Here is a 25,057-nt window from a genome sequence, read left to right on the forward strand (position 1 = left end):
CCCTTTGCAGATGTGTTCTCTTCCCGAGGTGGAAAAGACAGACATCAGCGTCCTAATAATATCTAAGATTCAGACAGTGATTGTGTGTTGGTTCAAGTTTTCATGAGCTGGAAGATAACTTGGCAAAGGTGGGTAGCATCGACTCAACTGGGCGGACCCAACTGGAAGAAGGTTCTGATTTGTTCAACTTTCCCCTCCTACTGGTAAGTTAGATAGGGAGTTGAACACACAGTAACGAGTCACCCCCTCCGCTGCCTACATCCTGAGAAGAAATCGGCCACCTCAGAAAAGATCCTTGCTTCTGAGGCAACAGGCAGGAACCGGAGTGGAAGGCCAGTGCTCCGATGGCCAGACTGAGCTGGGGACATGTTTTAGTTCTAAGCCCTGGTCACAGGCAGGAGCTGTTGTGGTTTGTTTTCTCCACTCCGGGATTTAACCTTATCGTCCAGCATCCCCTGGGAAGGAAGAGACGGGCACAATGCTCTGAATGTATGCACTAGGGACTCAATAGATAAATTTGTTGCTACAAGTCATATCAACAGGTCTTCTCTTCAGTCCAACCTATACTGCACGATCTTCGCCCTTGGAGAACCCTTGCTTAACGTTAGACACTCTCCTTGTGTGGTTAACATGCCCGGGGAAGCACAGCCGCTATCATTTCTTAAGGCGGCGTGGGAACACGCGCATGGAAAGCCACCGGCATCAATACTCACACTAGAAATCCCTACAGTTAACCAAGATGCACCATGGTGTACCCCCTGAAATTCTCACACTGCCAGAAGGAATAGAGAATTTGTAGACATTCCCAGCTAGATTTCGGTGAATTAAAAATCCCCATGAGAAGTTTGGTGAAGGATGCCGTAGAAGAGGAATTTTGACTCTGAAAGCATGTTAGGGAGCAACTCGGCTGACGTGGGAGAATTCTGGAAGGTATATCACTTTAAGGAACAGATAGGACTGAAATGAAGGCTGGACCTCTAAAGGTGGTCCAGAGTGGCTCTGGGTGGGGCTTTTAACCTTGAGCTGACTGAGTACCTGGGAATGAGAAGGTTCCGGAAGTGAGCACCAGGGCCTGGGGCGACAGGAGGCTGGCTCCCTTGTGGCAGGCCGTGGCTCTCCACCACGACCCCTGCTGGCTTCAAGACGTGTTTAGAATGGTTGGTTTTACTCTTACAAAGCGTTTTGAAATTTTGAGTGAAAACATTTTTTGAAACGTGTGCATAGCTGACATTTGTCATTTCTAGCCCATAGATTTTTAGTGTGCATTTGTTCATTACTCATTAATGAGTTAATTTGTTAACTCATTAATTCTTTCAATATGTATAAAGCATGTGCTAAACTCCGAGGCTATGAAATATGAATAAGGTCAGGCTTCCCTTAAGAATTTTATTACCTAGGAGAGGAAGATACAGTCATTTAAAGAAATGCACTAACATGTTATAGATGCTTATAAAAGTAGGTATGGAATTCCTGGTGTCAATGAAAGGGAAAGAGGGAGAGAGAAAGCCTGGCCCCTGGGATGTGGGAATGGCCAGAAAGAAAACACATTGAGGAAAGAATTCTTGGACTGAACTTTGAAAAGGTAATTATCAGACAAACACATGAGTAGGCACGTGGAGCAGAGGGGAGAAGGCATTCTAGGCAGAGAGCTAAGTAGGACTACTTGGTTCTTTATCCTAAATATCGATTGAGTTGCCCTACTTTCATTGCTGTGCTAGAAATAGCGCACAGACGTCAGACGTTCATTTGATATATGGCAGAATGTCATTCTCCACTATTTTTTCTTCCTGTGACCGCACATGGAGTCGATCTGTCTTGACATTTTGGTCATACTTAGGCTATACCAGACTTTGCACTTGTCCTTTACCTTTGTACAGAAGAGCCAGAAGGTTTGATATCTTTACGTTGTACAAATCTAAGTTCTCAGCTACCTGTTTCTGCACCACAAACCAAAACCAGACGTATTGGCTTAAAGACAACCTTATGTCATCTCTCCGGATGACCAGCTCACCTGCGGGTTCTTGCCTGGGGTCTCATGTGATCGGAGTTAGACACAGAGGCGGGGAGACACTTGAAGGCTCTACTGGGCTGGATACCCACTGGCTTCGTCATTGCTGGGTCGGCCACCTCAGCTGGCAGGCGGGCGCAGTGGGGGGTGGGGGGGGGGCGCTGGCAGGCATCGCTTTCTCTTTGCTGGGACCCCCCCTTAGCATGGCCAGAGCGGGTTGTTTGCCTTGTTGCACAGGAGATGGCTTCTCTCAGAGCAACAGCTGCGTGGTTTCTTGTGACGTAACATCCTTGGAAGTCACACTGAGTGACTTCTGCCGCGTCCTACTGGTCACACGTTCACGTGGGAGAGGACTGTATCCAAGGCCGTGGACACCAGGAGGCATGGTTTTCGGGGTGCGGGGGGATCTCTGTAGAGCAGTCACCTTAGCCTGCGTTTCACCTCCAAAAATCCAGTCATTCCACATGCAGTACACATCCGTCTTCTCTGAGAGCCACCCTCCCTCACACATCCATGCTGCCTCTCTTTGGCATGGGGTTCGGTGTTCTGGTTACCTATTGCCGTACCACAAAGCCCCTTAAAGCTCAGTGGCTTCCAACAGCTGCCATTTCCTTGTTATGATTGCGTGGGGCGCGGGCGCCTCTGGGGGGCCTCCTGCTCCCCGTGACGGTGGCTCAGGTCACGTCAGCACGGCTGGCGGCAGGTCGGCCTCGCTCCGGCCCGGGCACAGCGAGCACCTGCGGGCGGCTTGCTCCTGGGGCTCAGGGCCAGACCGGCCTCCCCCGGACCAGCGTCCGGCCGATCTCAGCCGTGGCTGTGTGGGCCCCATGAGGTCTCATGTCGGTTGACATGTCTGCAGTGAGAGTTTAGGGCTAACGGGGACCCCGGGACGGGACGGTGGGTGCTCCCAGGAGCCTCCTCACACTCACACGTGGTGGAGAGACTGTTTCCCATCGCGGGCTCCTGCCTCCCTCACGACTTGAGCGCCCACCAGCTCTTCAGTCACTATAACTGGGGTGATGTTCTCTCTCTCATGCGTGTGCTCTCTGGCCTCCCTTCATGGCGACAGCAGTGAACAGACGTGTGCACAATGAGAGGAAGTCATTCATGCCCGGCCATCGCCCCGTTTGACAGCCTCTGTGGCCAGAGCCACCGGGACCCATTCAACGTGTCCATTTGCATCCTGTTTACCCTCTTCTCCCAGCCCACGCGCACCCCGGAGGGAGGGCCCATGTTGTGGCGAGAATGTGAAAACAAACCAGGAATTGCCCGCACCCGAAGCAGCTGATTGTCCCGGGGGGAGGGGAGGGTTGACAAATAACCAGGCCACATCTCGGAAGCGAACGCCGGCCAGAAGGAAGGCGCACACTGCGTGTTCCAGGAGGCGGGGCCCCAGGCCGACGCCTGCCTTCTGTCTTCCCGCTCCTCGTAGCCCTGGACAAACGGGTACGTTCACTCTTCCATCTCCCCACATGCCGGAGGAGGAAAACACGGCCTCTTTTACACGCCGGAGGCTCCGGGTTGTATTTCCAGAGTCCGAACTCCTCTGCACACCACAGCGTGTGGCATGTGGAGGGCAGGTGAGGCCATTTAGATCTGCACGTGTGTACGTGTGCATGTATGTACGTGTGCCTGTGTGTGCTATGGCGTTCTGAATGGGGCCGCGGGGGTAGTAAACCGAGGCCTGCCGGGACCACCGATTTCCTTTCCATCGGCGAGGCCAGTGGCGGAGCCGGGAGGGGCGGCAGCGGCCTCTCCCCCGTCCCCGGCGCCGCTGCTCCCAGTCACGTCTGTGTGTCCTGGGCCAGCTGGCAGCCGAACGACGCCCAGGAGCGGAGCTCCGAGGACGCGGCGAAGTGAAGTCACGGCTTAGTGAGCGGCGGGAGAGAAGGCCCACAGATGGCCCCTTCGGAGGCCGAGCGTGAGCCCGGCGTCCGTTCACTTCACAGCGCACCTTGCTGCGGGCTTCAGTCGCGTTCTTGGAAAATTCAGCCCAGCAGGACTCGTTCTTCCTAGAATAGCATCCCGAACGCAATGTTGTCCCCAGGAAGCCTGTTGCATAAAAGGTTATCATGTAATTTTTATCGTTGTAAGTCTCCGGTGCTTCTGGAACTTACCCTCAAAATCATATTTTTGAAGCATGGTGTTTCAAAGTAAGTTCCAAAAAAGCTGTGGTCTCAAATCCCATACCTCAGTTTACCCTTTGGAACAATGCTTGCTGATTTTTCCAGAAGTTCCTTCTATAAATCAACGTTCTAAAAGGTCATAGTGGTCTTTTCCCTGTAGTGTTTAATCTTGGACTAATGTTTTGATTGTTTCTTTTTCCTTTTTTTGTCTCTGTAATACGCGGGCCTCTGCCTACCAGTGATGGGCAACCTTCTGAGCTTGGTGTGTCAAACTTCGCCAAAAAACTGAGCATAACTTGGGTAGTGTGTCACTTTGAGGAAAAAACATTATTTCACGATATTTATAGTTTAAATAACATAAATGTATAATTGTTATATATAATTGTATTTAATAAACCAAAAACTAAATATTTAGTGCTGACACGCGTGTCAGAGGTTTGCCATCACTGGCTAGGCTTTGGAATTAGACAAACTCAAGTCTGAATCCCAGCTGTTGCCAATGCTAGCCGTGATCAGGGACAAATCACACAGAGTTCCTAACCCAGTGGCCGGCAAACTCATTAGTCAGCAGAGCCAAATATCAACAGCACAACGAGTGAAATTTCTTTTGAGAGCCAAATTTTTTAAACTTAAACTTCTTCTAATGCCACTTCTTCAAAATAGACTTGCCCAGGCTGTGGTATTTTGTGGAAGAGCCACACTCAAGGGGCCAAAGAGCCGCATGTGGCTCGCGAGCCGCAGTTTGCCGACCACTGTCCTAAGCAATGATTCTTTCATGGTGTTGACGTGATTTGAGATAAGGTAGTTACAAAGGACTTAATAGCGTCCATCACGTAGTAGTAAGTCAATAATCAATTCTGGCGCTATGGCTATAGTCGTCACAGGAATGGCAGTCTCTGGTTTAGACTCTGACCTCACTGTGAGGTCTGTCTTTGACGATTCCACCTGACCTTGTTTCGTCTGTATCTGTGGTTGCTGTTCTTATCGGGAGACCCCGTTCTGAAGAGCTAACTTCAGGCTTGTGAGTTCGTGCCCGGTGGGAGACTAACAAATGCACTAAGCATCTAGTTCACAAGAGATTCCATATGTGTGTGTGTCTACAAACGTGTAATTTGTACCAATGAAAGGGGCTTGTCATGGATAGTTCGTTTCATGCGATAAACACGGGAAGACAAGAAGCGATACCTCACCATTCAATTCCATGGAGCACAGATCCTCAAGAAAAGACACCAGGTCTTATGATGGGCTGTTTCACTAAGAAAAAGGATGGGCCTGTGAAACAGCACTCACAACCTGGCACGCCGCATGGGAGCAAACGGGGGAAGGAAACGGCTTTGCAGGAATTCCTCATCACGAGACTTTCCGCAGCGTGGCTGGAGGAGTGGGCCGGTGCTCCTCCCTGAGCCTGGAATGTTCCATCGGATCAAACATTGGTTCAGGGAGGGAGGGTCCTCAGAAGGAAGCTTTCCCAGGTTCCCTCTTGCTTTGTCTTTGCCGGGGGCACTGTGTTTTGTTTGCCAGGACCAGCTGCTTCCTTGCTGGCCGGGGTTCCCGTCAGCCGCCGGGCCGCTTCTCTGATGGCCGGGAATTGGTCCCGCCGGTGACGGGCAGCTGTGGGGCCCCAGGCTGGGCAGGAGGCGGAGCTGCCTCGAGGCCTGGCTGGCTGCTTCTCCCGCTGGCCCTTCCCCGGATCTCTTCTCGGATCTTCCACAAACGTGACCGGTGCCGGCTGCGCCCGAGCTCCCCGCTCTGCGGCCTCCGGGATGCGGGCTGGGACAGAGGGCCGACTCGGGGGGACATGCCACCAGCCTTGTCCACGGCGTCTGCAGGAGCAGCCCCTCATCAGACCGGACCCCGAGACAAACTAGAGTCTGACTTCATCTGCTAAGCGTGAGGTCTGTCGCTGGCACACAAACAAATCCCTCGCAGCCCCAACACAGCGCCGCACGCATTTCTAAACGTTAGTGTGAGACGTGCGTTAATTCACCACCAGCCAGCATTCCTGCACGCGCTGCGCTGCGCTGGGAGACGGGAGACGGGGCAGGAGACGGTGGCCCCCCAATGTGATGTGCTGAAGGCCCAGTGCCCGCACCCCAGCGTGTGGGTTTCCGTGGACGGGGAGTGATTGCGGAGGAAGCCGTGAAGAGGAGGTCACCCTAGAGCAGGTGGGCCCCGGGCCAGCCTGACCGGAGTCTTCATGGACGGGCAGCTCGGGTGCGGCCTTCCACACGGGAGAGGTGTTGCCACGAGCCAGCGCCGCGGAAGCAGGGGTGGGGGGTGGGAGGGGGAGAGGCCGGGACTGGCTCCTTCCCGGCGCCTTCGTCAGAGGGGCCTGGCCCTGCTGGCACCTTCGTCTCGGACCTCTGACCCCAGACCTGGGGGTGGGGGGGGGGTACAGTCATTGCCAAGTCGCCAGGTTTGTGGCACTGTCATGGCAGCCCCCTGAGCCCATGCGCACGCAGCCGTGTCCCCGCTGTGATGGGACAGCGATCAGCCCACGTGGCCTGAGTGCACAGGCTTGGCCGCCGCCTCCCGCCCGGCTCAGATGCCACCTCCCCGGCCTTCATCACAGGGACCCCTGCACCCTCTCACCTCGTTCCCTTTTTATTTCTGCGTAGACTTGTCACTGCCGGACACAACTTTGCTTAGTTTTGTCATCTTTTAAAAAAAATTATTATTGCCCTAACCACCGGTTTGGCTCTATGGATAGAGCGTTGGCCCGTGGACTGAAGGGTCCCTGGTTCGATTCCGGTCAAGCATGCAGGAGGCAGCTGATCGGTGTTTCTCTCTCATTGATGTTTCTACCTCTCTATCCCTCTCCCTTCCACTCTGTAAAAAAATCAATAAAAACATATTTAAAAAAATTATAATTATTCATTTCCCAAACCAGAACTTCAGTTCCTAGAGGCCAGTGCTTCTGTCTGTTTTGGTCAGTGCTTAGCACGTGGTAGGTGCATGAAAAACATTTGTTGCAAGAAGAAATAAGTGAGAAAGGAAGGTTTAACTTTGGGCTATACATTTTTGTGTAGACAGAACTGTGCTTCTTGACACTACCGACTTCTCCCCTCCCTCCCTCCCTCCCTCCTTCCCTCTTTCCCTCCTTCCCACCCTCCCCCTCTTTCCCTCCCTCCTTCCCCCTCCCCTCTTTCTCTCCTTAGAGGCCAGAGGAAGGAGTAGGACTCACTCCATGAGCACAGACAACACGGGCTTGACTTGCCCGGCCCCGCTGTGGTGAGCCGGGTTTTGTTCGGTTTCACGCTTCCCCGTGTCTCCGAGCGGCGAGGGCGGAGGCTCAGTTCCCAGCTTTGCTCGGCCAGCGCTCCGGGAGGAGAGGCAGCGGGAGGGAGCTAGGTCTTTGCCTGGAGCTGAGCGTGACAGCCCGGAGCCCAGGCAGCCGCCCTGGAGGAGGCGGCTTCTCCCACCCGCTGCCCCCGGAGCAGAGACGAGGACTGACCTATGGCCGGATCTGAGCAGCCGGAGACCAGGGAGACTCGGGAGTGATCCGCTGGGAAAGCCTGGCCTTCTGCCTTTGAAACCCGGCCAAACCCGAAGGCTCTCAGAACCAGACCGGGTCTCGGGGTGATAGGGAGTCTGTGCTGGTGCCCCCCCCCTCCCGCTGGGAGAGCCCGGATGACTGGGCGGCGGTGATAGGCGGGGTGGGAGGCTGCCGAGGAAGCCTGCGATAAACGGCGGGAAGCCGCCTCCTCGGAGGGTGCAGGGGGAGCGGGGAGGGGCGGGCTGGGAAAATCGTTGGTGACGGAGTTGGTGGCTGGTGAAACGCGTTTTATTTATGTCTGGTTGATTCCTCCCCTGTTTCCAGAAGGATCTGAAGGGGACACCGTGCTGCGGTGAGGGGTGAGCTGGGAGTGACTTCTGGAGCCGGCGTGATGAGCCAGGAGGCCGGGCCTCTCGGAGGCAGGAAGGGCGGGAGGGGCGTGTTTGTGAGCGGATGGTGCTGTATCAGCTTCGGGCTTATCATCTGGGGGTGACGAAGGGACGTTCCAGTGGAAAAGTCTGCTGGACTCTTATCAACATGCTGCTCGGAGAATGTCTGTCTTTGATAGGCGGGTGTCTGAGAAACAGATGTGTTCACACGTGAGCGCAGACGCCTTCATTTGCAGCTGTGGCGACTGTTGGCCTCGTACTGCTTTCCAATGAGCTGCAGTTTGATCGTCACATATGTGTGCGCGCACACACACACACACACCACACTCTCACCCACCCACCCCCATCCCTCAGGAGGGCTGTTTTCTGCAGCTGCTGCAGCTCAGAATCTCGAAACGCTCGAATGGCTGGCGGCGTTGCTCCCCCGCCTGGGAGAGCCCAGCGCTCCTGCCTCCTCTCCGCGTGGCCCCTCGGTGCCGATCGGCCTCCCGGTGGCCTCTGATCTGCCCCCCTCTGGCCCCTGAGGAGCAGGGCGCTCCCGGCGGCCTCCCTTTGCCGGCCCAGACCGCTCCCCTCCAGAGCCCGGAGCCACTCTCCCCCTGCCTGCCGCCCCGTCAAAGGAGCTTCCAGGAAACAACGGGCGATGGCTGGTGAGAGCTCGGCGGGGCCCCACCTGAGGACGCGGAAGCAGAATAAAGAGGTCAGGGCCACGCGAGGGGCCGCGGCTGCTGATGTGTGAAAACGTCTGCTTGACAAGTGAGCCCTCCTTAAAGGCTCCGGAGTGAAAGGGCCTCGGCTGTGACTCCTCTGAGCCGGGGTTCTTCCACAGAAGCCACGTTTATTTTTCACGTGGGGGCACGCCCACGTGCAGAGCACGCTCGACGGCCACCAATACCTGAATCATCCACTCTCTTTCCTTCAACTGGGCCCAGGAGAACGATACATTGCTTCCTTTTGTTTCTAAGCCTTTAAAACCATAAATGATCTTTAAAAATTATGCAAGTGAAACATTCAAACAGAGGAAGAGTAGACATCCACGAGTAACATCTGGTATCTTCCCCCACACTTCAGTTCCCTTCCTCCTGGGAGGCGGCTGTGGCCAGTTCAGCATCTCGGCTTCCAGGACCTTTTCTGTAGATTTAAACATGTCCTGGGATGCTCCGCCCCGGTGGTCAGGGCCGTCTGGTCCAGTTCGGATGCCATTTCTTCAGGGAGGCCTTCTCTGATGACACAATCTAAGTTCACCTCCCCGTCTCATCCCATCCCACCTTTGCATCTCATCCTTTGGTTTGCCTCATAGCATTTATTACCAGTTTACAGTTGTTTGTGTGAAAAACAATACAATAATGAATCAATATTAAGATAAGAATAAACTCTGTGTTTTGAGTACTCACAACTGTAAAGCTACTTTTGCCCCACCCTGTATGTTTCCTTCCGTGGAAAAAGGGACTTAAATGTGATGAGATGGAAGGTTACAGACCTTGGCGACAGGGAGATTATCCTGGATTATCATGGGAGCTTAATCGAATTCCAGGAGTCTTCAAAAGTGGAAAACCTTTCCTGGTTGGTGAGAGAGGAGAAGAAAGACAAGAAATTCATAGTGTGAGAGAGACTTGCCCCAAATTTCTTGGCTTTAAAGATAGAGGGAGCAGGCCACCAGCAGGCCACCAGGTGGCTTCTAGAAGCTGGGAGTGACCCTCAGATAACAGCCAGTAAGGAAATGGGGACCTCAGTCCTACACCCACAAGGAGCTGAATTCTGCCAACTCTAATGGGCAAGGAAACAGATTCTTGCCTAGAGCCCTCAGAAGGAATGCAGGCCTTTCTGGGTGAGTCTGGGCTGGGCTTCTCACGTACAAAACTGTGAGATAATAAATTTGTGCTGTTTAAGCCTCTAAGTGTGCAGTAATTTGTTACAGCAACAATGACAAACTAATACACCATCAAATTACTCTTATTTCTATTGGTTTGCTTGTTTACCGTCTGCCTGCTCACCAACATGTGAGTTTTAGGAGAGACTGTCTGGCCTACCACTTTATCTCTATGACTGGAATAGCTCCTGACATGTAGGAGGTGCTCACTTCGTGGTTAAGTGAAGAAACAAGTGCATAATGTATGCATACTGGTACATTACATCAAGTTCTCTATATATTGTCTGATAACTTTTTTAAACTTAATATCTTAGAGATCTTTCCACCTCATTCATATAGATACTAGAGGCCCGTTGCACGAAGATTTGTGCAGTAGGCCTTCCTTCACCTGGCTGCTGGCACCGGTTTTCCTCCGGCACCCGGGACCCAGGCCTTTGCTCTGGCCGCCGCCTTCCGCCTTTGCTCTGGCCGGAGTCTTTGCTCTGGCCGGAGTCTTCCCAGGCTTCGCTGACTCTGGCTGGAGTCTTCACTTCACTTGGGCCACAGCGCCGCTCCTGTAGCTCCCTCCGCCCCCCGCCCTCCCCCTCATAGCAGGCATCCTGCCCTGCCTGGCCACTCCATGCCTGGAGTGGCTTGGGGGGCAGGGCCGCCACCATCTTTGTCCTGCTAATTTGCATATTTCCTCCTGATTGGTTGGTGTTGCGGAGGTACGGTCAATTTACATATTTCTCTTTTATTAGTGTAGATAACTCATTATTTTTGTTCACTCTCCTACATTTCATTCATGATTGGATATATAATCATTTTGACAACCATGCCCTTTGATGGTCATGTAGGCTATTTTCAGTTTTTCACTTTGGCTATCTCTGGGCACATGTGTGAGCATTTCTATAGGACAGAGTAGAATTGTTGCTTCAAATGGCATGTCCTTGTAAGTTAGATGGACGCTGCTAAATTGCCCTCTAAAAATGCCCGATGAAGGGACATCCCTAATAACTGAGCCTGGGAGTAATTGCTTCCCTACACTTTGTGCAATGCTGGTCTTATTCACTAATGTGATTCTTTTTTAACTGACTGGTAGGTAAGAATTTCTCGTTGTGTTTTAGTGTTTGCCTTTCCATGACTGTTATTAATATTAAACAACTTAAGTTTATCAGTTATTTGTATTTTTTTTCTGGCTCTGGTGTCAGAATTTAAAGATTTAAATCCTGACTCTAGCAGTTACTAACTGTATAACTCTGAGTAAGTCCCTACATTTCTCTCTGTTTCAGTTTTCTTGCCTGAAAAATGGAGATGCTAATAGTATTTGATCAAAAGAGTTATTATGCAAATCAGTTCGGTTTTTGTACATGTAAAATGCTTAGGATATTGCCTGGCAAGTAGTATCCTCTCAATCGATGCTAGCTATATTCTTGTCCAGTATTTCCTCCGAGTTGCTTTATTTTGATTTGCAAAAGCTCTTTATATTTTATATCATTTGTTGTGTGAAAAGCACTTAATGCAAATATTTTCTCCTAGTTGTTCGCCTTTTAGCTTTGTTTGTGGTGTATTGTATCTTAAAGAACTTAATTATTTTTCCTAATTTATCTATATTTTTATTTATAGAATTTTAATTAGAACATACATAGTATTAGATTCTTGCTCAGAAAGATATTCCTAATCACAAAATTATAAAAGCATTTTCCCATATTTTCTTCCACTATATTTACATTTTTGTGTGCTTAACTCTTGAATTGCTTTGGAATTTGTTTTGTATAAGGAATGATGTAGAAATCTGAGTTTTCTTCTGAAGTATAGACGTGACTTTCCCAGGACTATTTATTACATATATGCTGCCCTTTCTCCCCTGGTTTAAACACCTGATTGACTTTTATGTATAAAATTCACATGTAGATGAGACTTTTCTACTTATTCCTCTCTCTTCTGTTGTCAGGAGGCACAATTACTATATATAGTAATTTACATAACTACATACTATATTTGATCATGCAAGCTCCCATTTTATTTTTTTAAATATATTTTATTGATTTTTTTTTTTTTTTACAGATAGGAAGGGAGAGAGATAGTTAGAAACATCAATGAGAGAGACATATTGATCAGCTGCCTCCTGCACACCTCCCACTGGGGATGTGTCCACAACCAACGTACATGCCCTTGACTGGAATCGAACCTGGGACCTTTCAGTCTGCAGGCCAACACTCTATCCACTGATCCAAACCAGTTAGGGCTATTTTTTTTTTTAATTCTTAAAAAAATCTTTATTGTTGAAGTTATTACATATATCCCTTTATCCCCTCTGCCCCCATTGACCTATTCTAGCCCACCCCCGGCCCCAGCCTTCACCACCCTATTGTCTGTGTCCATGGCTTATGCTTATCTGCCTGCAAGGCAGGATGAGTGGGATGGCGTGTTTGTGAAGACAGCCCAGTAGCCTTAAAGACAGAGTTTAGAGTCATAAAATCTAGACTTCAGAAGGTGCCTTCTAAACACACTGGTTTCATCCCCTTGTTTCACAAAGGAGGAAAGGGATACCTCGAGACCATGCAGGGTAGAAGCAGGGCGTAAGCTCAGACTCCCTGGTCCAGGACATATGTGGTGAGATGGTGACTTGAACTAACTGCTCCTTATCACTCAAGTCATGTGGTTGTGGAAATGTCTTTATACCTCCCAGGGAGGGCAAGAGAGAGCTCCATGTCTAACCCAAGAGTGAATGAAGCACTACATTCTCAAGCCACGGCTTTGTAGAGTCTGCTGCCTTTGTCCTTTGATTATACATTAGTTGTGCTTTCTCCAGAAGAAGTAGGGAACCAAGTCCACGTATAAAGCTGATTTACTTTTTGAGCATTCAAGTTTAGAACAGAGGGGCAGCAGAGAGTAGAGGGCCGAGGCTAGACCGTGGCAGTGCTGGTTCCTCGTCCGGATCTGCACCCAGCTCCGTGGGGCGTCCACAGTCTCCTCTCCGGGAGCTCATCTGGAACACGGTCCCGCCCCTGCAGGACGCTGAGGGCACCCACCACGAGCAGGGAGCTGGCACCGTGCTTTGCAGCATCCTTCCCCCGGAACGGGCCAGCACGCCCTGTTTCTGCTCAGCTGCAGAGCCCTGAGCTTGTTCCACACGCCACCTGCTCCCTTCTTCACACACTGTCCCCACGAAGAGGAGGCTTTGCCGTTGTCCTGAACTCAGGCGAGAGAGGGAATGCGGACAAGGTAACACAAGGCTGTGGGTTTCTGCCCGCCCCTGACTCTCTCCCTGTCTCACACCTGCCTGTGGGGGAGGGGGGGCGGGCGGCAGGTGAGAGCCAAGGTGAACCCTTAGAGCCCCGAAAGCCAGCATTCTCATCTCCTTCCCCCCAAAGCGTCCACTGTCAGGTATTGGAAATCTGTCCATCGACAGTGTCAGTGGCGACTTAGAGGGGCTTGACGAGCCCTGACATTTTTAATCTTATGTCACCTTCGAGACTGTGGGGGGCGCGTGGCCCTGTGTGAGCACCTGAAGTATGGAGGGCTCCGTGGCTGGCGAGTCTGCTGTGTCTGCCTGTGTACTGAGTGTGCCAGCGGGGGGCGACCGAAAGGCCGAGGAAGGAGGAGGGGCTGGAGCGGCACCCCGTCTTGTCTGCCTGGTCCCGGGCCTGCTGCGCCTGGTCCCCGGGGGGGGGGGGGGGGGGGAAGGACACCGAGGCCGCAGTGGCTGGTCCATGCCTCTCGTCTCACGGCTGTCCTGCTACGCAGATGCCCTTTCTGCGCCTTCCCCATTGGCATCCAGGCCACTGTGCTGAGCTTGGGCGACGGGTCACCCCGAGAGGTCACCCCGAGAGGCCCCGCGCCAGGTGGCGGGGGCGGGGGGGGGGGGCAGTCCGAGCTGCCCACATGGCTCTCCTTCGTCGTGGCTCCGGGCTGTGTCGGCTTTGCCAGCCCCGGCGGGTCCGGCTGCCTCTCGTGCGGGATCGGGGGGGGGGGGGGTGTTAGGGTGCTTGTCTGCGGAGCCGCTCCTGTGGGCATCCCCGAGGCTGCTCCCTGCGCCGGCAGGAGGAGGGGGGCCACGTGGAACAGATGGAGCACGAACGGCCTCTCCCCCCCCCCCCCCCCGTCACGGCCGCTGCTTCTCTGCCAAGAAGCACCCAGCACCGCCTGCAAACCCCGTCACCCCGCAAGCTTCCCTTCATGTCCTGGGCCACTCGGTAGGAGGCCTTCCTTTCTCAGCGCCAGGATGGACGCCGTGGATTGTTCTGGAAAAGGGTCCAGGGCTCGGGCAGCTGTGACGTGGGGTCTGGAAGTCCTCGCGAGGAGCCCCGTTCTGTTCTGGCTCACCCTGATGCCGCGTGGCCATGGATGTGCCGCCGCCCCCCACCCCCCCGCCCCGTTTGCAGCCTCACTCAGTCCCTGCGACGGGCACCAGCCGCCCATGGGCACCCGAATGCCAAGCGCCACCGCCACGCGAGGCTGGCTCTGAGCTGAGAGCCCATCGCTTCTCAGCCTTTGTCTCAGGCGAGCGTAGGTCGGGCACAGGCCCTCTTTCCCGGGGAGGGAAGCGCTGAGGATTCAGCCTTCACAATGATAACCTGCCCAACACTGAAGGACGAAGAGTGACGGTGGGTGGCCACAGAAATAGCCACGGGATGCCGAGTGCAGCCTGGGGGTGTGGTCAGTACTGTTGTATTTGGGGGGGGGGCGCTCTGTACAGTATGTGATCACCCCACCCCCAGGCGGTACCCCTGACACAACACAGAGTGACGCTGAACGTGAGCTGCGCTTGAAAACGAACCTTTAAAACAAATAAATGAGGTTTGTGGAGGGCTGTTCCCAAGGACGTTGGCTCCACCACGAACGGCTTCTTTCCGGAGCAGAGAGCTGGGAGGGAGGAGGCTGCTGTCTCCCAAGAACCGACAGAGGCACCACGGCTGCCGGTGGGCGAGGGCGCCCTGCCCCCTGCTCTGCAGCCCAGGAAGCCCCTCAGCGAGTCTGTCCAGCTGAACGGTGAGCGAGGCGGTTCTGGCTCTACACGCCGTTCCTTCCTTTTCTTAAAGCCAGTCCTCTCCTCGTGGGTCCCGCCACTGGGCAGCCCATGCCCTCCGCATGCAGCACCGCCTCCCCACGGGGCCGCCTGCTCCTGTGACCCAGGGGTGCCTCAATCTCTGGCTTCAGTCCAGTCCTATTTCCCAACAACTCTGCCCCCCTCCCCCCCATCACTGTCCCTCAGGACCAGGTCCAACAGCAGCCGCTACCGCGGTCATGGCCGAGAGCATCTTCGGTGACGAGGGGACCTTGAAGTCCGGTGTCATCGACGCGGTGCCGGAGGCCCTCCTGGCCTGCCCCCCGGCTCCTCTCAGCAGCGTGGACGTCCGGCCTGTGGCGGGCCTGCTCCGGGGCCCAGGACCCAGGACCCGATGGGCAGTTCCCGCCTCCTTGCTCCCCAGGCCTCCGGGCAGCAGCCAGGCCGAGGCGGGGGGCCCAGCGCCCCATTTCCAGGACGTGACCGCCAGGAGCCACCCGTGCGTCCAGGAGCCCTGGCGAGAGGGGAATGAACTCGTAGACGGCGAGGGCGGGTTGGCAGCGAGCTGCCCGTTTCCACGGAGACGGGCGCCTTCCCTGGTGGTCACGGCCCCCCCCCCCCCCCCCCCCCGGGAGCGAGAGGCCGGCGGGCCGGCTGCCTCGTCAGCGGTGCTCCGTTCGGTCGGGATGGATGTGGGCGCCTCCTGAGGCCCAGGCCTGGCGGGGCCGGGAAGTGGCTGTGGGAACGCTCAGGTCGTGGGCTGCCGGATGGGGGGTCTCGGGCCAGGATGAGGTGGGGACATCTTTTATTCCCCAGCTAAGGTCTAAGAAGGGGGGTGGCTGCCACCTCTGAGAGCGTCTCCCTCGGGAGGAAGAACTGGGCTGTGAGGGCCTGGCCGGCCGCTCGCTCCGGCAGTTGGGGTTCCCGCTCTCCCCACGCAGCCCCCCGCTCCGCCTTGGAATCGGCGCAGTTCACACGTGCTCCCCAGGTTGTGGGGGATGGACAACACGAGGCGGTCGGGGGGACGGCGACAGGAAGCGGGGAGCAGCCACTGTGGAGCGTTCCCTCCAGCAATGATTAAAGTAGAAGCAGGTAGTCAGTCATGTGACGGGCCTGACTGTACGAACGGGGTACCACACTGCTCTGAGGATCGTTGCCATGGTAACCCAGACAGAGATGGAGCAGCAGTAAAGGAGACTGCCCTGAAAGCAAAACGTTATTGATTAGATGAGGGTTTGGGAGGGGGGACGTGCGGGGGCTGGCAGTGGTGAGAATGGGGGCAGGGGCCAGTGAACCCAGTGTCCTGACCATGTGCAGAGTGGCGGGGGTGGGGGGCGGGGGAGAGGGGGTGTGGATATTGACAAGTCTCGTCAGGAGTCCTCAGACACCGGAAGTTAAATGGTCATCGGCACATGCTGCCGTGTCTGGGCTGAGCGCTCTGATTTCGGCAGCACGGAGTTCATCGATTGTTTCTTAAGAAAATCTAAGCCCGCCCGGCGTGGCTCGGTGGCTGAGCGTCGACCTCTGACTCAGGAGGTCACGGTCTGACTCCCGGTCAGGGCCCATGGCCGGGTTGTGGGCTCCATCCCCAGTGGGGGGCGTGCAGGAGGCAGCCGATCCATGATTCTCTCTCATCACTGATGTTTCTCTCTCGCCCTCTCCCTTCCTTTCTGAATCAATAAAAATATATTTAAGAAAAGAAAAAAGGCCCTAAAGGGTGTGGCTCAGTGGATAGAGCGTCAGCCTGCGAACTCAAGGGTCCCAGGTTCGATTCAGGTCAAAGGCATGTATCTTGGTTGTGGGCACATCCCCAGTGGGGAGTGTGCAAGAGGCAGCTGAATTGATGTTTCTCTCTCATCCATGTTTCTAACTCTCTATTCCTCTCCCTTCTTCTCTGTAAAAAAATCAATAAAATATATTTAAAAAAAAAAGAAAAGAAAAGAAAAGAAAAAAGAGCCAATCCAAGGTGGCGGAGCGGTGGTGTTCTCTGAGGCCACACCGCGCCCCGGGACAGGGCTGTCTCCCGGCGGAGTGTCCGGCGTGCCCACGGGCACCGGTTCTTGCTCAGTGGCCCACGCGCCGCCCTCATCGTCCCCGTCACCGTCAGAGGCAGCTGTTTGGTGCAGGAGGGGGGCGGCCCTGGTCTGTCCTTCGTCCCCCGTGGAGAGCACACTCCCTGTGGGCCCCTGGCATGGTGACCTGGCCACACTGATATTTCTCAGTCCACGGGCCCAGGCTGTCTTCACCGAGCCACACCGGCTCGGGTGGCACTGGTTTCTCCTTCACGGTTAACACTGAGAAGACCACCGTCCTCCTGCTCAGGATCCTTGTGAGAAAGAACTTACTAAGGGTTAGAAAGCAGCTTGGAAATGCAGGCTCGTCACGAAGCAAGATGATGAAATATTCACAGGGGTCAGTACTGACCACGGTCCTGCCGAGGCCACCGCGAGGGGCTGCGGTGTGCCCCGAAGTCCGAGGGGGGAGGGCTGGGAGAGGCAGGTTCCCCCATGTGGACCCAGTGAGGTGTGAATCGCAGACCCTGACCCCGGAGCTGCCGTCTGTGTATGACCTCCCTGTCCCTCGGGGAGAAGTGGCAGACTTGGCAAGAGTGGCGTTTTGTTCTTAAAGAGAAATCTGTGGTCTCATATTCAGAGTCCTCAGCGTGCCTGACCACGCGCTCCAATCCCCGGTTCCGCTCGGTCCCGAGGCCGCTGCCCTGCCCTCTGTCCCCTCCCTTCCCGGTTCGCAGCGGAGCCGCTCGGTGCAGCACAGGCCTCTGCCCGCGGCTCTGCCACCGAAGGGCTCCTGCACGTTGCGTCCTGAGGATGCATTATTAATGCCCGGACAGATCACACCAGGAGAGACGCAGCACGTCCTGGCACGGGAAGAAGGAGCAGAGGCTGGTTCGACACGCGAGCGACGGGGGAGACAAGTGGCAGCGCTGGGCGTCCTCGGGGGCGAGGCGCACGGACAGCGGCGATGCGGGGGCCGTGCGCTGGCAGGACGCGTCCTCGTGGGGAACAGGCGGCCCGTGGCGCTGGCCCGGAGCCACTCGGCTGTGGCTGCGCCAGGCCTGGGCCCGCGGCTCCTGGCGTTCCCAGCAAAGGGGCCGGTTGGCTGCTGACCGACGGGTTCCAGGCGCCTCGCGGGCTCCTGCACGTGACTTCCGAGAGGGACGAGGCCGGGTGATGCTCCCAAAGGGGCCAGTCGTCAGCTCTGGCTGCACAGGGCAAAGGGAATGGGCCGGGGGGAGTCCCGCAGGCAACTCTGGGGAGCGGAGGCCTTGGGCTGGGGGTGCCCACTTGCCGTCACCTGGCGAGGGAGCGATGCCTGGACAGGCTGCGCGGCCACAGTTGGCTGGTGGGCGATCCGTCCTCGGCGTGAGCAGGTGGGGGCCTTCCACGTCCTAGCTGGGCGCTGGAGATAAGTGCGGATCAGGGTTATGGCAGAGGGATTAGAAGGGCCGCCAGGGCACCATCCTTCAGCTGACAGTCCGGACTGTCCCTCCCCCCCTCCCCCTGCTCCTGTCCAGGCCGGGGTGGGGAGGCGTTCGTTTAAACGCCAGCCACAGCCACAGCTCACGAGGACAGCAGAGGGACGCGTTCTTCAAACCCGTTTCTAGGCGATCAGTTTATTAAATACCATTTCTTTTGGCGTCTGGCAGGCAATGATATTCTCCTTAAGTATGAGGGCTGCTGATATGCTGGCGGAAGGGGCTGTGGTTCCGTGTGCGTGTGCGTGTGTGCGTGTGCGCGCGCGCTTGTGCCTCCTGCACGCTGTTCTCTTGTGGTTTCTGTGTAATATCGCCCGCACTTTCTATGTGGAGACCCACTTTCCCCTACAGAGAGTCAACAACCAACATGAAACCACCTAATTATATTTTCATAATCATGATTAGAAGCCATCTAAACGACCCTGCCTGATGTACTCAAGGAGTTTGTTGATTGCTTTTTGATGTGTATGAGAGCTTTATGCAGAGCCACATCAAATGATTAGCTTCACAATGAAATAAAGGGAAAACATAACCACCTTTAATAGGTGTACACACTTACTTAAAATATACATACATAATTCATAGTATTTGGCTAATTAGCCAGCATCGACACAAAATTCATGACCAGGAAATAACTGGAGAGGCTGATTGCCTTCAAGCAGTACATTAATTTCATAAGTATATATATATATTTGTGTATATATATATATATATATATATATATATATATATATATATATATTTGTTTTACTTTATTTTTTTGCACAATATAGAGCCTACCTTTTCTAGAAACTGTCAGTCTTTTGGGCCATCAGGGCCTCAAAGTGTCTCCACGTTCTGGGAAAGGCAGGAAATTAAGGTCTGAACATCAGAAGTAACGTGTGACAGGAATCACATGTGCACGCTCCCTCTTCGTGAGCATCCGGTCCTCTGGGTGACGAGGGGTCAGGGCCCCGGGAGCCTGAAGGGACAGGGATGACCGGAGGCTCCAGTGTGGCTCTTCCTGACGCCTGTCCACCCATGAGCGTGTGCCCCTCCCTCCTCCTGGGGGGTGTGGGTTTGAATTTTCTTGAGAACTGATTCCATCTATATATGTAAAAGCCTAAGTGACCTTTGGACCATTCGACTGGTAGCTATGACATGCACTGACCACCAGGGGGCAGATGCTCTGACCTGTAGGTTAGCTTACTGCTGGGGTCCGGCCAATCGGGACTGGGCAAGATGGGCCAGACACGCCCTGGAGCCCTCCCGAGGTCCCTCCCCGGCCCTGATCATGCACCGGTGGGGTCCCTCAGCCTGGTCTGTGCCCTCTTGCAATCCAGGACCCCTCAGGGGATGTCAGAGAGCCGGTTTTGGCCTGATCCCCACAGGCCCGATCTAGTTTTATAATAAAACAGAAGCTGATACGTCTTTGAGTATCGAGTTAGGAGGGAGTTTAGAGGTCAACTATTGGAACTTCCACTCCATTGTACAAAATACTGGATAAATGATTTTCTTCAGGTTATTCTTGAACATTTTGATGATAAGGAATTTATGATTTTTGAAGGAATTATAAAGATTCTTCATTATAAGAAATTTCTTTTTTATATTGAGATGAAAACTATATCTCTGTGACATACAATATTTTTTATTCATTTATTTACTTATTCATTCCACTGGCATCTATTTATGGAACACCCTCCATGCATCAGATACAGTAGCAGACCCTGGGGATAAGGCAATGCCGTGGACAGACTGGGTCCTTGGCTTTATGGATCTTGCCTTCTGAATTCCCTGGAGAGGCAGGCACTTAGGCAGGCAATCATAATGCACTCTGGCGAGTTCCACGAGAATGGAAATACAATAATCTATAGGCGGGATGGAAAACCTGAACTTGATCAGAGAGAACCTCCTCAGAGTCATCTCAGCTGAGGGTTGAAGGATGCAGTGAAGCTCCGCCAGTTAACCCTTTAGGATGGCGTGGGGAACACGGGAAGACAGCACCTCCTTCAAGACCTTTTCTCCAGCTAAACACGCACGAATTCATTCCATCTTCCTTCCAAGACCGCCCCCCCCCCCCAAGCATTTACCAATTTAGTGACTTTGGTAGAAAGTAACTGAGACCTGTTTGGCCTGGTGTGTTCTCAGTGAACCCATTCCGGCTCCTCGTTATAATCACTTGCCTCTCGAAGTGCTTACAGACCGTCTGCTTTGTTATCCATTAGAAAATTTAGTTGGGCGCCAGATCTAGATTTATTCTGAAGTGTTTATTACTTAAAAGTTAAAATTTTTGCCTACTTGTAGTTTTGGGGGCCTCTCTGGTTCTATGGTAATTCTAAAAAAGTTACTGACAGGGGTTCTCCAATTGTTTTTGCAAACTCTTCGCCCCAGGAGTAAATTGTCTGAGCCAAGACAATTTTCCTATCCATTCCACCTTCTCACTCTTTGGTTAAGTCTTAATTGTGTTTAGTTTTCACTTTTCCATTTGATGATCACCCTCATTGGTGAAGATGATTGCACAATAAAAGTAGTTTTATTATCATACCACCTTTCATACCATCTTTCTCAAAGACACGATCCCTTTTACTTTTATCTCTTTTTCAAACTTAGCACAATGCATGCGTTGTGTTTTGTCTGTGTACTTTATACCAAAGTTAACTTCTGGCCTGTGGACTTTGTGACATTCTTTGTAAGCTATCACTTTCTCCCCAAAATCAGAGATTATCTAATTCCCCCTTTTTTCATTCACCTGCGTTATGAAAAATTGAACTTACTGAGGGATACGCTATGCAGCTACCTTGAATCCACAGGATGTTTCCTCTTAGCATCATTCCTGATCATACGACGAGACTTCCATTTTCAGTGCGTCTGGTACTTCTAGGGCCAACTTCCTTTGAGTGTTGTACTTTCCCTGATTAAAAGAATGTATTCTCGTCTAGAATTTGGGATGCACTAATCTCAGGGTATAAAGAAAGGGGAAGAGGATAGTATTTATTGAGTGGCTGTTATTTTCCATCCCAATGCTATGTACCTTGTTCATTTTCTCAACACCATTTGGGGTTGGTTTGATTATTTCAATTGTTCAGATGAAGCCATTTAGATTCAATAGATTGTCCAAGCTAGGAAACAGCCAAGATGGGATTGAAGCCTGAATCTGACTGGCCCCAAAGCTCCTTCTGAGGTATCGTAGGCTAATTTCTTCCACTTGCCAGCAAACCTGGGTGGTTACCATGTCTTTAGGAAGTCAGGACTCATCCTCCATGGCAGGCAAATGGAGACCCATAAGTACCGCTTCTATAGTTTCTTCTACATCACATCGCTCCCTTCGGCAATATCTTGACATACCATTTGGTCCTCTATGGCTTCCTAGTAATCCTTGTTGTTTTGTAGCTCCGTGATTGCAGGTCACATGGTAAAAAGGAAAGGGCTCATTCCTTGGGAATGAACGAACTTAGCCAGAGTCCTTGGTGTCTAGCTCCGTATTCGTTGCCGCATAACAATATTGCTGAAAACTTCGCCACTGAGAGCTGCCCAGGCTCATGCCGCTGTTCCAGTAGGCCAGGCGTATGGGCACCGCTTAGCGGGTCCTCGCTTCGGGTCTCACCCGCTGCTCTCGCGGGGTCGGGGGGCTGCAGAGCGACTGAGGCCTGACGGGGAAGAGGGCACCCCCAGCGCTCCGCTCCTGCGGCGGCCGGACTGAGGTGTCCAGGGTCCTGCTGCCGGGCAGCTGGAGGCGGCTCCCCGGTCCCTCCCGCATGGCTGCCTGGCCTGGGAGAGACCCTCCTCTCGATGGGCATCACCATCGCACGCATGGAGCACCGTCACCCGGTTAGAGCCAATCACCGTCCTCCCCGCACTCAGTGGGAGGACGAGACAGGGCCCGGGTGCCCGGAGCGGGGACAACGGGGACATCTTAGCGTCCACCTGGAGCTTCATCGTTCACTTGGGTGTCACGATGGCTCTGACTGTTCCTGAAGACTCTCCTTGTCAACACCTTAAACTACATGGAAACGCGGGCTGGCTGTTTCTCTCTTCAACCTTTTGCCCATGTTTTTCTAGTGTTACATCGTCTGTCTTTCTGTGAACTTTCAGCATGTAACGAGACCTCTTAGTGAGAAATCTTTAATATCACTTTTAATATCAGTATTTTACTCTCCCCGCCCCCGACACACACACACCAGTACAGCATCTCCTCACAGTCCTTCCCCAAGACCTGTCGCCTGCCTGGTCCCCGTGGTCACCGGCCACATCCTGCCCCTGACCTACTGCTAATGCTCCCCAGTCACTTCCCAGATTTTCATTATTTTCTTCCCATAAATGTTGGAGGGAGGAAATGTGCTTCTCTCACCACGACCCTTCCAGTCTTCAAGGCTTGTTTAGGTGTTTTAAAGAATTCATGTCAACATCAGATCTCTTTCAGGCACTTGGGCCAATTTCTTAATTATTCCCTACAAGAAATAGCCTGCGGTCGAGTTAATTCAAAGGAGGACGCACGGAGTCTGCGCGCTCGCTGGTGGGGACGACAGTATTGACCCACGTCTCTGCTGCTGTCAGCCAAGGAGACCACTCATGTCGTAAAGAAAATCAGAGTGGCCGCAGACTCAGCCGTTATGGCTCGAGTTGGAATTTGCCTCTTTGGAGTCTTGTTTCCCACCCAATACATTTTTTTTATTTTTTATTACAGGAACAATAATTTAGGGCTTGGGCAAAAACAATTAAATAATTCAGAGACTGGTGATTTTTTTTTTCAAGTTTGTAGCTGGATCAAATATTCATAAGGTGTAGGTACATTTCTCAGATGGAAGTGCCCAGGACTCCAATCCCATCACAGCGTGGCTTACGGAGCTCCAAAGCAGGCAGCCCCGCGACTGGCGTGTAGAAGCAAAGCATTCTGCACCGTCGTCTTCAAGTCCCCTCTCCCGAGCCTAGACCCCTGCGCGCGTCCCTTGATGGGGCGTCCTTGACCGTGGCCGAAGCTTCAGACACACCTCCTGTCCTCTCTGTGTTCCCAGCACGCCTTCCAGTGGGCTCCTCATGACCCTGTCAATTACGGTGCAGGCAGCATTGGGCAGAAAGCACCCTGCCTGATCCCAGCACTTAGGCCGGAGCGGTGTTTTCAGATAGCAATTAGTATCCACAACGCTGTCATGATATTGGTGAACATACTTTAGGGTTGATCTTAATGATCCCATTACAGTATGCTCTGCATTTCCCCCACCAGTGTGATGCTCTTGCTTTTAGGATATTATGGAGAAGCTCTGGATTTGGGCTTTGAGTAGAAAGGACTAAGTTAGGATGTTTCTCCTTTCTGGGCCCGTGACTTGCAGAATGCAGACCTGCTGACTGTTTCTGGTGGGTCCCCAGGTAGCTCTGCACCGGTCTGTGGGGGCAGCTCTCTGGGGAAGTCGCCAGGAGACGGAGATGCTCCGGCGATGTCCTTGTTAACCATTAGGTGCGGCAAAAGGCCTCAGGACAGTGTGTTTCCAAAAACTGTAGGGCAAGACACAAAGCCTCAGACAACGTTTACCTTACCCACAAGCAATGCAGAAGGCTCTCCATTCTGGGCCAATGCCGTCTACACGGAGAACTGCTACCACCTTTGGCTTGAACGGGTAATAGGTACATAGGCAAGTCGATACTTGAGCAACAGTTCAGGAAACATAACCCCAAGCACTCTTGGAAGTAAGAAGCAGGAGAGTGTTTGCTGCTGTTACTCCTAATTATCCAGGGGGACACTGTACAATTCTTGTCTTGGGTCTTGGTTTTTGTGGGTATAAAAAGGTGAGAGTATAACTTAGGCGTGGGAGAGCCAGGCCCCTGGGGAAGTTAGGTACTGGCAATAGCGAGAGGAACCACCGGAGGCTGGAGGACCGAGAATGAATGCATAACCTCCTTCTGAATAAAAAATGTTGGAGTTGTTTTTTTATTCCTGAACCTTGAGTGCTCCAAGGACATTTTGCCGTTAAATGCTTATGAAAATAAAGACATTTTCTCCTGTGGTGTGTTTACATTGCCATCTAGCTATGACCTTGAAGTCTATCTCGGAGATTGATGTCTGACTTCTCTGTTAGAAGCACGCCTTTACAAAGCTGAAAGGAGTCCAGTGGCATTCTATGAAGTTATTCTTGTATTAATATGTTTGGTTTCCAAACCATACTTGGGCTTTTCCTGTTCTTTATTTTTTCTCCATCAATCGGGGTTTTTGGTTTCTAAATAAGGGGCCTAAAATTCTATATTGGAATTCTACATTGGATCCTATAGTCTATATTATGAAGGTATTTACTTAATATTTGTCCAAGAAAGTACTCTCTATTTCAACTTAATAATGTGGAATATTTACACATATTTTTGTTTGTCCCACCAACTTTCTTTTATATCCTAAAGTGTTTCATCATCTTTTGGTCCCAGGACCTTTGCACACGCTATTCCTTCTACCTGGAATGATTTTTCCTCTCTTTGCCCAGTTAGTTCACCTTTAACACTTAGTTCAAGGTAGTTGTTCAGAGACTCTTACACGAAATCCTCTACTTTGCCTTAAACTAGGTCTATTTCTCCAGTTGAAAGTTCTATATATCTTCTCAGTGGCCAAACATAACGAAATAGTGTACTGTGTAACCAGTTGTTTAACACCTGAATTTCTAGGTAGAATATATGCTAGTATGTCTTGAAGTTGAACACGGTCTTATTTACAGTTCTTTTCCAAGCT

Source organism: Cnephaeus nilssonii (genome assembly GCF_951640355.1).
Source record: "Cnephaeus nilssonii genome assembly, chromosome: 11".
NCBI lineage: Eukaryota > Metazoa > Chordata > Mammalia > Chiroptera > Vespertilionidae > Cnephaeus > Cnephaeus nilssonii.